The following is a 13,578-nucleotide window of genomic DNA, read 5'->3' as shown; positions in this document are numbered from 1 at the left end:
CCGCATACGGCTAAGACAATTGATCTTGTGTTTTCTAGGGTGCCCCCTGCCTCCGTATATAAAGGAGGAGAGGGGGAGGCCGGGCGGCCCCTATAGGGCTCGCCAAGAGAGGGGTCCTACTAGGCCTCCAAGTCCTAGTAGGATTCCACTTGGTGGAAGGCGGAAGAAGGAAGGGAGAGGGAGAAGGAATAGGAAAGGGGGGCGCCGCCCCTTTCCCCTAGTCCAATTCGGACTGTCAGGGGGGAGGGGGGCGCGGCCAGCCCCTTGTGGCCCTCCTCTCTCCCCACTAAGGCCCATGTTGGCCCATTAGTTCCCCCGGGGGGTTCCGATAACCCTCCGGCAATCCGATAATTACCTGGTACCTCTCGGAACTCATCTGGTGTCCGAATAACATCGTCCAATATATCATTCTTTATGTCTCGACCATTTCGAGAGTCCTCGTCATGTCCATGATCTCATCCGGGACTCCGAAAAAAGAGGAGCTCGTGTAGTAGAAATGTGTTGCTGTTTGTGCGGCCCATTTTGCATCTGTTTGTTTTTTTACAAATTAATAGATAGTATGTAAATTATAATCTCAGTAACAAATAAATTTCAAATATTCTTATAATAATACATAAGAATTATATAATTTGTTGTATAATTATAATAAAATATTTTTAAAAATATTCATAATGCTATTAAATGTTCATATTTTGGAAATTAGTGGAATATTTTTAACAAATGTTCATAATTAAAAAATGTTTCTATAACTACACCTGTTCATTTTTTCAGAAATTCGTGGAGCATAAAAAATTTGTTCATGTATTATTTAGAAACTCATTGAGCATAAAAAGAATACAATTTTTTTAAAATTAATATTCAAAAATATTATTTTTACTACCAAAAAAATTCAATTTACTCAAAATTTTATAGTTAAATGTGTGTATAATTAAAAATAATCATAATTTATAATCTAAATTGTTGGTATGAATATTTAATCGTCTCTACTGTGTAAACTATATATTATTTTTTAATATAAGTCATGAGTAAAAATTATACAAAAGTGAATACTCATAAATATTTAGTAAATATATGTATTCATTATTTTTTATAATTGAAATATAAGTCACGATGGTATAATTCTTTTTGTATTCATTAATCATTTTTATTTAATAAGCGTATTAAATGTGGTATTAACTAAATACTTTTAACGTAATACACAAGTGTATATTTAATAAACAGTTGACTCTACATTTTTCCTGTACTAAGTCACATCATGTGCACGGTAGATATTTAGTTGGTCATCCTGGACGTTTTAGTATGAATAAAATCGTATCTCATATTAGACTAGCCACAGGGGAATAACTTGACTAATAACATCACACATTTCAATACAAAATTGCTTATGTGGCAGCTAATTAATGAGGACAGAGGGGTTTGTGGTAACTTAGCTAGTTACTGTAACATCACACATTTCAAGACATAATGAGTCTATAGCCTAATAAATGAACTCTTTCATGATACCACTCATATGTTACTACCCAGTATGGAGGTAGTAACATAGACTAGTAATATCGGTAAGTTACTACTTTATGTTACTACCCACTGTGAGCAGTCTTAGACATGTAAATCTACCTGATTCAGTGGTCCAGACCTTGTTGTACGTGCTTGATGTGGCGAGTTCGTTCCCTCGGACCATGTTACAGCAGCCCTTTTTCCTACCAACGATCTGCTTTTTTCTGCAAACAAAAAAAGCGGAGTGTGTTTTTATGAAAAAAAAACATGTTGCGCCGAGCATCATGTGCCCTGTCCACACTGGCTTGCCAGATATGTGACCGTATTTGCATGTCCGAGCAGGTTCGATGACTAGAATCACGTGTTTTACAAGCTTGTGCACCAAACTAGCTGTTGCGTGCAAGTTCTAAGACTTCCAATGTTTTTACCTCAAAAACAAATGATTTTGTATCCCAAAAATGATTTTTGTAAAAACCTTAGTGGCTCAACTTTAGAAGAACACAACAACAACACGTTTTCCTAAAAAAGATGCAGCAGAAGACCGTGATGGTTCAAACAACTTTGAAAATACTAAACCTAATATGTGTGGGTCGGGCACGCATGACATCTCGGCACGATCCATCCGTGACGGTCTTCATGGTATACAGCTAGTCGATTCATGATGGAATCTGTGACGGTCCATCATAAGGGCGCCCTTATTGTTCGGCTTGTTCCAGTCTCCCCCATTTATGACGGCTTCCGTGACGAAGAAGAGAAATCCGTCATCGATCATGACGGTTTCTGGGAACGTCATCAGAAATCCGCCATGGATTAACAGTTCTCTTGTAGTGAAGAGAGGAGTCCTAGTAGGATTCCACTTGGTGGAAGGGGGAAGAAGGAAGAGAGAGGGAGAAGGGATAGGAAGGGGGCGCCACCCCCTTCCCCTAGTCCAATTCGGACTGTCAGGGGGGAGGCGCGGCCAGCCCCTTGCGGCCCTCCTCTCTCTCCACTAAGGCCCATGTTGGCCCATTAGTTCCCCCCGGGGGGTTCCGATAACCCTCCGGCACTGCGATAGTTACCTGGTACCTCTTGGAACTCATCCGGTGTCCGAATAACATCGTCAAATATATCATTCTTTATGTCTCGACCATTTCGAGACTCCTCGTCATGTCCGTGATCTCATCCGGGACTCCGAACAAACTTCGGTCATCAAATCACATAACTCATAATACAAACCGTCATCGAACGTTAAGCGTGCGGACCCTACGGATTCGAGAACTATGTAGACATGACCGAGACACATCTCCGGTCAATAACCAATAGCAGAACCTAGATGCTCATATTGGCTCCTACATATTGTACGAATATCTTTATCGGTCAAACCGCATAACAACATACGTTGTTCCCTTTGTCTTCGGCATGTTACTTGCCCGAGATTCGATCGTCGGTATCCTCATACCTAGTTCAATCTCGTTACCGGCAAGTCTCTTTACTCGTTCCGTAATGCATCATCCCCCAACTAACTCATTAGTCACATTGCTTGCAAGGCTTATAGTGATGTGCATTACCGAGAGGGCCCAGAGATACCTCTCCGATACACGGAGTGACAAATCCTAATCTTGATCTATGCCAACCCAACAAACACCTTCGGAGACACCTGTAGAGCATCTTTATAATCACCCAGTTACGTTGTGACGTTTAGTAGCACACAAGGTGTTCCTTCGGTATTCGGGAGTTGCATAATCTCGTAGTCTGAGGAACATGTATAAGTCATGAAGAAAGCAAGAGCAATAAAACTAAACAATCATAATGCTAAGCTAACGGATGGGTCTTGTCAATCACATCATTTTCTAATGATGTGATCTCGTTCATCAAATGACAACACATGTCTATGGTTAGGAAACTTAATCATCTTTGATTAACGAGCTAGTCAAGTAGAGGCATACTAGGGACACTATGTTTGTCTATGTATTCACACATGTACTAAGTTTCTGGTTAATACAATTCTAGCATGAATAATAAACATTTATCATGATATAAATAACAACTTTATTATTGCCTCTAGGCATATTTCCTTCAATAGCATGTTACCAAACAATAAGATCTTGTTTCATAGCAATCAATTTCAAATCCTAACTTTCCATCCCTGCCTTTCCTAACAACGAGGGGACCACTTTGAGGGCCGACGAAAATTGCAACTCGCTTCGGCAACTTCCCCGTCCGCTCAAAGCTCAAATCCCGCGCTCCCAAATGACGGTGGCTGAATTTATATAAAATCGCACGATCCTGGAAAACAGTGATCCACTTCCAAAAACCAATCGATACCACACGTCCCGACCCCTACCCCGCACCCCGCACCAGAGCTCTCGCGGCTTCGGGTTCGCGTGTGCGCCGCTGCCCAGCAGCTGGCCACCGGCACGATCCCATGTCGTCGTCGGCGGCCGTTGCAAGATCACCGTCAGCCGCGTCCATCCCCTCATCCACCTCCACTGCTCCAGCTTCCTCTCCTCCGCTCCATGGCCAACCCCATCTGTGTTCGCCGCCGCCCACCGCAGGAGCTTGACTATGACGAATGGCCGGCATAGGAGATATAAATCAACTTGGATGATGTACATGCCCCTGTACATATGAGGTAAAAAGGACTGCAGCTCATGCCCGATATGTTATACCCTTGATAAATAATGGTATCATTTAATTGGATGGTATATATTCAGGCCTAATGATTGATTTTGCCTTCAATAGTTTATTATTCATGATTTTGTATGGTACACATACGCAAGTCATCCCTTTACATATTTTTCATGATGTCGCTCATGGATGATACAATGTTTTCAGTTTCAAGCTAACTAGCTATACAGTTTCAGTATTTGAGTTGTCTACTTTTAACTATTCTTCGACAAACTTTACGACTTACAGTTGCAACATTTGGCTTTACTTCTTCCTATTTTTGTAGTTTAAAATACCTCACTGACACATTGAAGGAGATCCCATAGTCAGTTCCTCTTTCGGCTACAACTATGGTCGAATTCGGCCATCTTCCTCGACTCTGTTCAGCCACCGTGACCACCGCTTTTTTCATTTTCCTTGACAAGCATAATCTCTGCCAATTGTTTGAAGCACACAAACCGTCCGATTTTTTTTTCATGTGGTCGAGGGAGCCTCTGAACCAACCAAACTGACAATTATTATGGTTCAGAAGTATGAATATGATGTGCATAGTTTTGTTCGTTTTTATTTGCATATACTATTTTATGATTAGTCTTTTGTAGTATAGTGCCGAAGAATCTCATACAGGAGCATCACATAGGTTTTTTTTGCCAGGTACTCCACCCCATGTTGGCAATACATTCTCTTTTATAATTGATGAAGATAGAGAAGTGTGAATAAGAAATTCTGTTGCGGTTGATGCATTTATCATCTCGCTTTTCTAGCCGGGGTTTACTACTAAAGTATAAATATGTACTTGCCTGCCTGGATTTCTGACTATGCTTCTCCTTTCTACAGTTTCAGAAAGCTTAGATGAGCTTAATCATGTCTGCTATAATGCTATTGCGTTCAGATTGAGAATTTGGAAAAAATGATATTTCGTAGATTTTTTAGTGAGTTACAGAGACTTGTAAGAGGTGATCATTTCTTTTGGCATTGACCTATGCTTGTGCAGTTTTCCGCAAAAGCTTGTGTTCTTTATCGAGCCACCCTAGCCGTGCCTCCCCAGCGACCGGATTCTACAAGAAGGGGGCGAAGAGCAAGGGCTAGGAACCGCGTGCCGGTGATGGGGACGAAAGGGGAGGGGGCAGCCTGACCAGGTGGAGAGGGAGCTGGCGACCAAAGGAGAATGGGCAATGGTGGGGAGAAATATGAGGGGCGGCGGAGAGGTAGTGACGGGTGAGGGGGGCTAACAGAGAGTGACGGTGTCGACGTAATCGAGTGGACTAGAACTACGTATTTGAGGGAGTTTATGATCAGCCTTATCTCCTTGACGTGAGACGTTTGAGCTGGGCCACCTTTTGTAAGTCATGCGTGAGTCCAGCGCAAGCGTGCACAAGGATATACCAGTCACTAGGTTTTAAAGAAAAAAACTATTAGAAAGTGACCAGAAAGATTGTGAGAGGGCTAACTGAGATTGAGTGTGTGGTGTTGTCCAATCCAAATTTCTTAGATTCGCAAACATTTTCGTCTTGATTTCTAAACCGGTGGAAATCCCTATTTAAAAAAATATTTTCATAGAATATATAGTGATTACTTTGTCAGACTGATAATATATTGCTTCTTATGCTTGATGGTTAATTTCTTGGCATCCTTTTTATCCCCTTATTATTCTGGTTGGTCATATTTATGTTTACTACACCTTATTGGGTCACGACAAGAAGAACCTGCATCACTGTGTTATTTATTTCCCTTATGCAGAATAACTCTGGGTGCTTGATTCGGTCCTTGAAGAAATAAAAACATATAATAGTGATGTCGGGGTTGAAAAGGTTTTACAAAAACTAGCAAGTCTTCCTTCATTGTCACGCAAGTACTTCTCTTACATTCCCTGAGATATAGAGTATATATATACTATCTCTACTTCCTACTCAATTTGAAAGATTAATTTGAAGTGGATAATTCAGTCTTTTTATTAATGTAGCCGCCGATCACACAAAAAAAGTGGATAATTCAGTCTTTTTATTGAATAGTGGGCATCGAGCAATGGTTCAGCAAGCAAATCTAGGTAGACATCTCTTGATAAAATATTAATGTAGCCGCCGATCACACAAAAAAAGGTTTATCTGCAAACACTGATGTATTCAAAGGCTAATAAAAATGCAGAAAGATGAAACAAGAGAACAAGAGCTGCAACAGTGACTATTCCCGTGATATGCTTTCATCATGTTGATCCATATTTATATTGATATTCCGTATTCGTGCACCTCCATGCTACAAATACATAAATATGACCACACAATAGTTTGTCCGTTTTAGCGGACAGCATTGGAGATGCCCTAAGATCCTTTATTTTCAACTTTTCATTTTCTTACTCATTTCTATCATTAGACTCACTTTTACTTTTATTCTCTTTCCTTTTACATGATTATTTAACATTGACACAGGGGAATTGCGTAATGTATTCTCTCCAGCGGAGTCTATATAGCCATATACCATTCTCCAGACAATAGAACATGTGGGTAGATCGAAACTACAGGTGCAAAGCATGCTTATATGCTAATATACTAAATACATTTCATGCAGTGAAGTAGAAGAACAAAAGTATTCTTCAAGGCTCAAAGCATGCATGCTCCTGAGAAGTAGAAGTTTTTTTACTATCTTGCATGTACATAATGATTATTTTGGTTAGAAAAAAGTCCATTTTACTACCCTGAACGGTGGTTCACATAACCCCCTGATCTTTATTTCGGTTCTCTTTACTCCTTGAAAAATCTCATACCGGACAAAATCAGTCCCTGGGTGGTTTGACGTGACTGATTGCTGACGTGGCAACGGTCAATGGGCAGTTTTGACCTGCGGCTGAGTCTCCCTCGTCACGCTGGGTTGAGACAGAGGAGCTCCTCCCGAGCCTCCCATCGCAGCTGCCTCCCTCCCGAGCACCGCGCCCGACCCCGCCGCCTCTGGATGACGCCGGCGACCGCCGGAGTTCCAAGCTGCTGCCCTGACACCCTGCTTCTCCTTTCTCCCTTCTCTTTCCTCTCCATTCCCGCACATCTGAACTCACACAGATCCACCCTGCCCCCCGGCGGCCATGGCCGTGCCGTCCGCCGCGCCCATGCCCCGCGCTCCCCTCGCCCGGACTCATCCGCGGCCGCGCCGACGCCGCCCCATCCCTGGACTTCGGCGACCCGGCCTCCCTCGCTGCCCTCCGCGACCTCACCGACGCCGGCGCCGCCACCCGCCTGCTCCATGAGTGCGTCGCCTACCAGCGTGCCCTCGACGCCCGCCTCGACGCGCTTCTCGCCCGCCGCCCCGACCTCGACCGCGCGGCCGCCTCCCTGCTCCGCTCCGCCCCGTCGCTCCTCTCGCTCGCCGCCTCCGACGCCACCGCGCTCAGGGAGTCATCCTCCTCCACCGTCGTGCTCGCCGAGGCGCTCTACTCCCCCGTCCGCCACCTCGACACGGCACACTCGCGCGCCGAGTCTGCCCTGGCCCGTGCCGAGGCCGCGCTCGACCGTTCCCGCAAGCTCGACGCCGCGCACCGCCTGCAGGTCAAAACCACCATTGACCAGTGCCACATCAGCTGCATGTTGAGACAAACCGAAATAAAGATCAGGGGGTTATGTGAACCACCAACTTTGTTCAGGGTAGTAAAATGGACTTTTTTCTTTTGGTTATACCTCACTGACAAATGACAAAAGATATTGAACATTGCAATATGGTATTTTCATCCTTCCTTTCATTAGGTTATAATATGTTCATGGACATAATTTTGAAGATTACAAGATGGTATTATGTCCATAAGCCCGTAGCAACGCACGGACACTCTACTAGTATGTCTTACTTTATTATTTAAACCGTCATTGAATAAATACCGCCATTGAACATTGTGTTTGGTTTTTGTTAGTTATGTCACATAACTGGACGCGGAGTATCTGTGCGCGGGCTCAAATGAGCTCGCTATCCAGGGCGTCGATTGTAGCGTTGTGATCAGTGCCATTTCTTTATTCTGGTGGACTGGGAGTGCTAGTAAATGTGGACTGTGCCGAAATACGTACGCGGCAGGCGTCGGTGGTGGGCCTTATTTTGACGGCCGCGTGCACGTCCGTTTGGCGGTGACGATTTGGGCCGTGGATCAGAAATTGATTTCCGTCTGCTCCGTAGCACAGAAAGTGAGCTTTCCGGTGCAAAGGGCCCATGACGCAATTAAGTGCGTGGTCTGGTTCGTTCGGCTAGACACAGTTGACCTAGGTTTCGGAGGGGAGCTCCTATATGGCGCTGCAGGCGCCCGTTCGCGCTCCTGGCGGCTGCAGCGTCCGATGCTGGGCCGGCGACCGCAAAAAGCTTGCTAAAAAATTGCTCACAATCCACGCTAAAAAACATCTAAAAAAGGTGATTATCTTTGAATCGAACTCGCGACCTCACAGTTTCGGAGGGGAGCTCCTATATGGCGCTGCAGGCGCCCGTTCGCGCTCCTGGCGCCTGCAGCGTCCGATGCTGGGCCAGCGACCGCAAAAAGCTTGCTAAAAAATTGCTCACAATCCACGCTAAAAAACATCTAAAAAAGGTGATTCTCTTTGAATCGAACTCGCGACCTCACAGTTTCGGAGGGGAGCTCCTATATGGCGCTGCAGGCGCCCGTTCGCGCTCCTGGCGCCTGCAGCGTCCGATGCTGGGCCGGCGACCGCAAAAAGCTCGCTAAAAAATTGCTCACAATCCACGCTAAAAAACATCTAAAAAAAGGTGATTCTCTTTGAATCGAACTCGCGACCTCACAGTTTCGGAGGGGAGCTCCTATACGGCGCTGCAGGCGCCCGTTCGCGCTCCTGGCACCTGCAGCGTCCGATGCTGGGCCGGCGACCGCAAAAAGCTCGCTAAAAAAATTGCTCACAGTCCACGCTAAAAAACATCTAAAAAAGGTGATTCTCTTTGAATCGAACTCACGACCTCACAGTCGTGTTCGAGTTTATCCAACCAATACAGCTAATTGTTGCTAGGGATTCACTTCAGCGCGACTTAATTTAAGAACCACCATAGCAGCGCTACTTATCTCGCTTAGTTTTTTGAATTATTTGAAAACATTAATGAAAAACGTGAATGTATGGAAAAAAATTGGACAGTTGAAGAACATGCACAAAAAAGTTGGCCAATGTAAAAAAGGTTCATGTATTCAAATAAGTTCACGAATTCAAAAACAAAAGTTCATGAAATGGAAAAAAGTGCACAAATTTTGTAAAAAAAGTTCACAACAATGAAAACGAGCATGAGTTTCAAAAAAGTTAACAGATTTGAAAAAAGTTCATCGAATTTGAAAAAAAATTCATAGAATTTTAAAAAAAGTTCATCGGATTTGAAATAGAGTTCATCGGATTTGAAAATTCTTCAAAAGAGTTGAACGAATTTTAAAAAAAATTCACTGGATTTTGGAAAAGTTCACCAAATTAAAAAAAAGTTCATCAACTTTTCAAAAAAGTTCATCAGATTTGAAAATTCTTCATCAAGTTTAAAAAAAGTCCACGAATTTGAAAAAAAAGTTCACTGGATTTGAAAAAAGTTCACCAAATTTAAAAAAAGTTCATCGACTTTTCGAAAAAGTTCATCGGATTTTAAAAAAATTCACCGAATCATCGGGTTTGAGAAAAGTTCATCGAATTTGAAAATAGTTCTTCGAATTTGAAAAAAGGTCATCAAAATTGAAAAAAAGTTCATCGAATTTGAAAAATAAAACAATCATTTATTAAAATAGTTCACTAAAAAATAGAAAAAAGTTCATTGATTTTGAAAACAACAACACCGTCGATTTGAAAAACGTTCACGCATTGAAAAGAGAGAAACGAAAAAAAATGATGAGGGAATAAACCAGGAAGAAGAAGAAAGAAAAAACAGAAAACAAAAATGAAAAAAAAGGAAAACGAGAAAAAGAAAAAAAAGAGGGAGGCAAGGAATGAAAGGTGTAAAGAGTTGAAGTTTATCAGATCCTACCCTCTGGCGCGGTGGTTGTGCGAACATTCTGTTACAGCAAGGTCTCTGGTCCGATTCTCAGTGAGCAAACGAATTTTTGCGTACGATGAGACTACACTGTAATGGGCCGGCCCAGCGCGGGGTGCTGCAGGCGCCCGTTTGTAAATTTGCCTATAACGGGCGCCTGCAGCGCTAAATAGGAAACTCCTTTCGGAGTTCCGACGGCGACCAGAATGGAGTTCCTCATGCAGCCTATCCACGGGTATGTATTCCATTGACCTTGCATCAGAGTTTATCCTATGGATTTGAGAGTTCAATGGATGGATTATGACCGGATTTGCTCTTCACTGGCACAGATCCACTTTTCTTGAGGAGGTGGGGGAGAGTTCGGTTCCGGCACCGGTGCGAGCGGAGGCATCGGCCGCCGGTATAGTCGTTCAGCCACAGGTTCCGTTGGAGGAAATAGCAGCAAAGCGGTTGGGGGCGGAGGATCAGCCGCTTGACACAGGGGAGGCACAGATGATGATGGTGAGTGAAGCAGGGGCGGAGAGGAGAGACACATCTCCACCAAGCTCTGAGCTTTCAACCGGGAAGATGAACCCACGAGCTCCAGGCTGGAATAAGAGTTCCGTGCATTGCAGCTGTGCCTCAGCAACTGCAACTAGATGTTTTTTCAGTTATTACCAAGAATGGTAGAATATCTTGTACCAAATGAATTTGAATGGGTGTTAGAACCGAATGTATACGAGTAGTAGGAGGCTCGGCTGAAAGGATAGCAGTGTGGATAGCATAGCTGATCTTTGCCCTGTTTATTTGATTGGCACTTGGCGGTTTAGCTTTAATGAAGGGAATCCAGGGAATTTGAAAACATTGAAACAAATGCAGCGTTTAGATTACTAAAATAGTGACCTAAACGCTCTTATATTAGTTTACGGAGGGAGTAGTATTTTTCTTTCTAGGCAGAAGGTGAGGGTGAAAACGACGGGACTGAAATAATTAGATTGCTTGGACACAGAAAGGTTTAGGTGACGTAATTAAAATGGCAGTGTTGGATGGATGTACTAAAAAATTGCTTGTGAGGAAACATCACTGTACAGTGAAAAGTAAGTGGACATGTTTCTGGGTAGGATGAAATTGGAAGGAACTGATGTCATAGTTGAATGAACCCTGTCTTTGATGGTAGTATGAATTAAATTTTAGAATTAGGTGAAGTTTGCCCAGTTCTTTTGGCTTTGATTGTGAGTTGAACTCGAGCAAGAAGGCGAACTGTTAGATGAAGGTCTGTATGAAATTAGAGTTATTTCCCAAGTTGTTGCTCTGTGTTTTTCTGCTGTGTAGGTTGAACTAGGTACTTGGTGACTGAATTGTATGTAAGTATGTCCTATCTAATTTGCAGGTTGCTGATCGAAACAGTTGCACCTAGCCGCCTGCCTTGCCCAAACCGTGTCAGTGCATTTGAGAAGGCTGTTCGGAACTATGCTGAGAATCCAAGAGACCATGTGGTCACTCCCACTATCGGCACGACATTTGACTCAGTTGGAGAGGGTTATGACTTGTACAATTTTATATTCATGGGAGAAAGGCTTTGGTATTCGACATGGCAAGAGCCGGCTAAATGTAGAGAGAACAATATGCGGCTGCTCGGTTAGTATATCCTGGTTTCGACGTTAAGTTTTAGTACATAATGCTGCTAGTAAAGCATAAGCGCACTGAAATTATTAAATGGCTGTGTTATTTTTTTCAGGGGAAGGCTGGTGTTGAGAATACGAGATCCTGTCGTCGTTGTGAATGTCCCGCCCTGATAAGGTTGCTGCGAGCAGAGGATAATGGGTGGTATATTGCGGAGCATAGGGATACTCATAACCACTCGTTGTCCCTGAACTTTGGCGAGACACTCCATTGGCCATCGAACAAGCATATACTCCCTCCGTTTTAAAATAGATGACCCAACTTTATACTTACACACACGAGACCTTGTGAAGCAGTTGCGTCAGAAGTAGTGGTGTATGTGGTGGACAGTGACAGCCGTGGAGAGTCCGAATTTGAAGAATGGTCTGACGATGCTCATGAAAGGATGGTTGACACTGACAGGAGGCTGAGGGAGCAGGAAGCTAAAGATGCAGAAGTGGCAAGGGAAGTGTCAGGAAGATGCAGAAAAGGAAGCAAAAGAGCAACATGCAAAAGATGAAGAACTTGCAAGGAAATGTCAAGAGAAGATGGAGCAGAACGCGAGGGACCAAGTGGCAACTGATAATCATGTTGCACGTATGTACCAGAAGCTTTATGACCAGAACGGTGAGTACTTTTGTAACACCTAATAAGTGAATGGTCCGTGAAAAGTAGGTGAACATGCTTGCGGTGTCTCATTCATGTGTGTCTTTCGTGCAGCTACTGACGAGCAGATCAAGAAGGTGTGTGCACGTGGTGTGGGTGATGATGCAGGGAGGACAAGGACAGGGGAACGGCGATCATCAGGTACTAAGGGTTGAAAACATATTTTTTTGTGTTGGTGTTTACATAAGAATAAAGTAGTACTACTTGTGTATGTGTATGTGACGATTTTTTCATTGTGAAGATGTAGTGGTTCAGAAAAGCTTAGATGATTTTTTCTACTGTCGGAGTGGCATGTCCTTGGAAGGAGTGAGTACAGGTAATGGTGTTTAAACAGATGTGTAAAACGTGTAGACACGAGATTATGTGCGACTGAGGGGGGGTAATTTTTTTTGGTTTCGCAGGGCGGCGGTCCGTCCGCCAGAAGAGACGAAAGACTAAGAAATCAAGCAGGGCAGGGCATAAGCAGCGGAAGAGAGTTAAGTTGTCAAATATTGTTCAAACAATTTGTCTGACTGAAAGCTCTGGAAGTGATGACAACAGTTGTGATGATGGGAACGAGGCTAGTGGTGAGGACAATGGGGATCGTACTCCACACCACACCGTAAGTTGACCAATTCCTTTCTGAATTTGTGTAGGTGATTTCTCCTTAAGAGTTCGGGATGGAAAATCTTGAGGAATTGCCAACGCAGGTCTGCAAATGATGGCTTAAATGCTGCAGCTAATGAAGTGGAGTAGATCCGAAAATTGCAGCGCAGAGGGATGCTGGTGAGTAGGCGTGCTTACTTGGCTGCATGCAATGAAGTGTTAAAACCAAACCATGGGTTTCGGATTCAGTTAGTTCATCCTTTGCTGTGATTGATGTTCTAGATACATCCATTTCCGAGACAAGTAATTCCGAACGAAGGGAGATGGCATACACGCATCTGAAGAAGAGGTGCCTGTCAGTACTGGCACACTATATCGGCATGACAACAACGATGGATACACTTTTGAGGGGAGAATTGGTGAGCTCTCATAGAAAAGATATGCGAAAATGTAATTCCTCACCAGCGGATTTAATAAAATTTTTTTTTTTTGAAAAGGAGCGGATTTAATTATCAAGTTTTGAAGCCATACCGAATCATGGCAGTGTCTGAAGTCGGGGGGAGCTCAACACAGGTG

This window comes from Aegilops tauschii, chromosome 4 (genome assembly GCF_002575655.3).
Source record: "Aegilops tauschii subsp. strangulata cultivar AL8/78 chromosome 4, Aet v6.0, whole genome shotgun sequence".
Taxonomy (NCBI): Eukaryota; Viridiplantae; Streptophyta; class Magnoliopsida; order Poales; family Poaceae; genus Aegilops; species Aegilops tauschii.
This window is presented reverse-complemented; position numbering follows the sequence as displayed.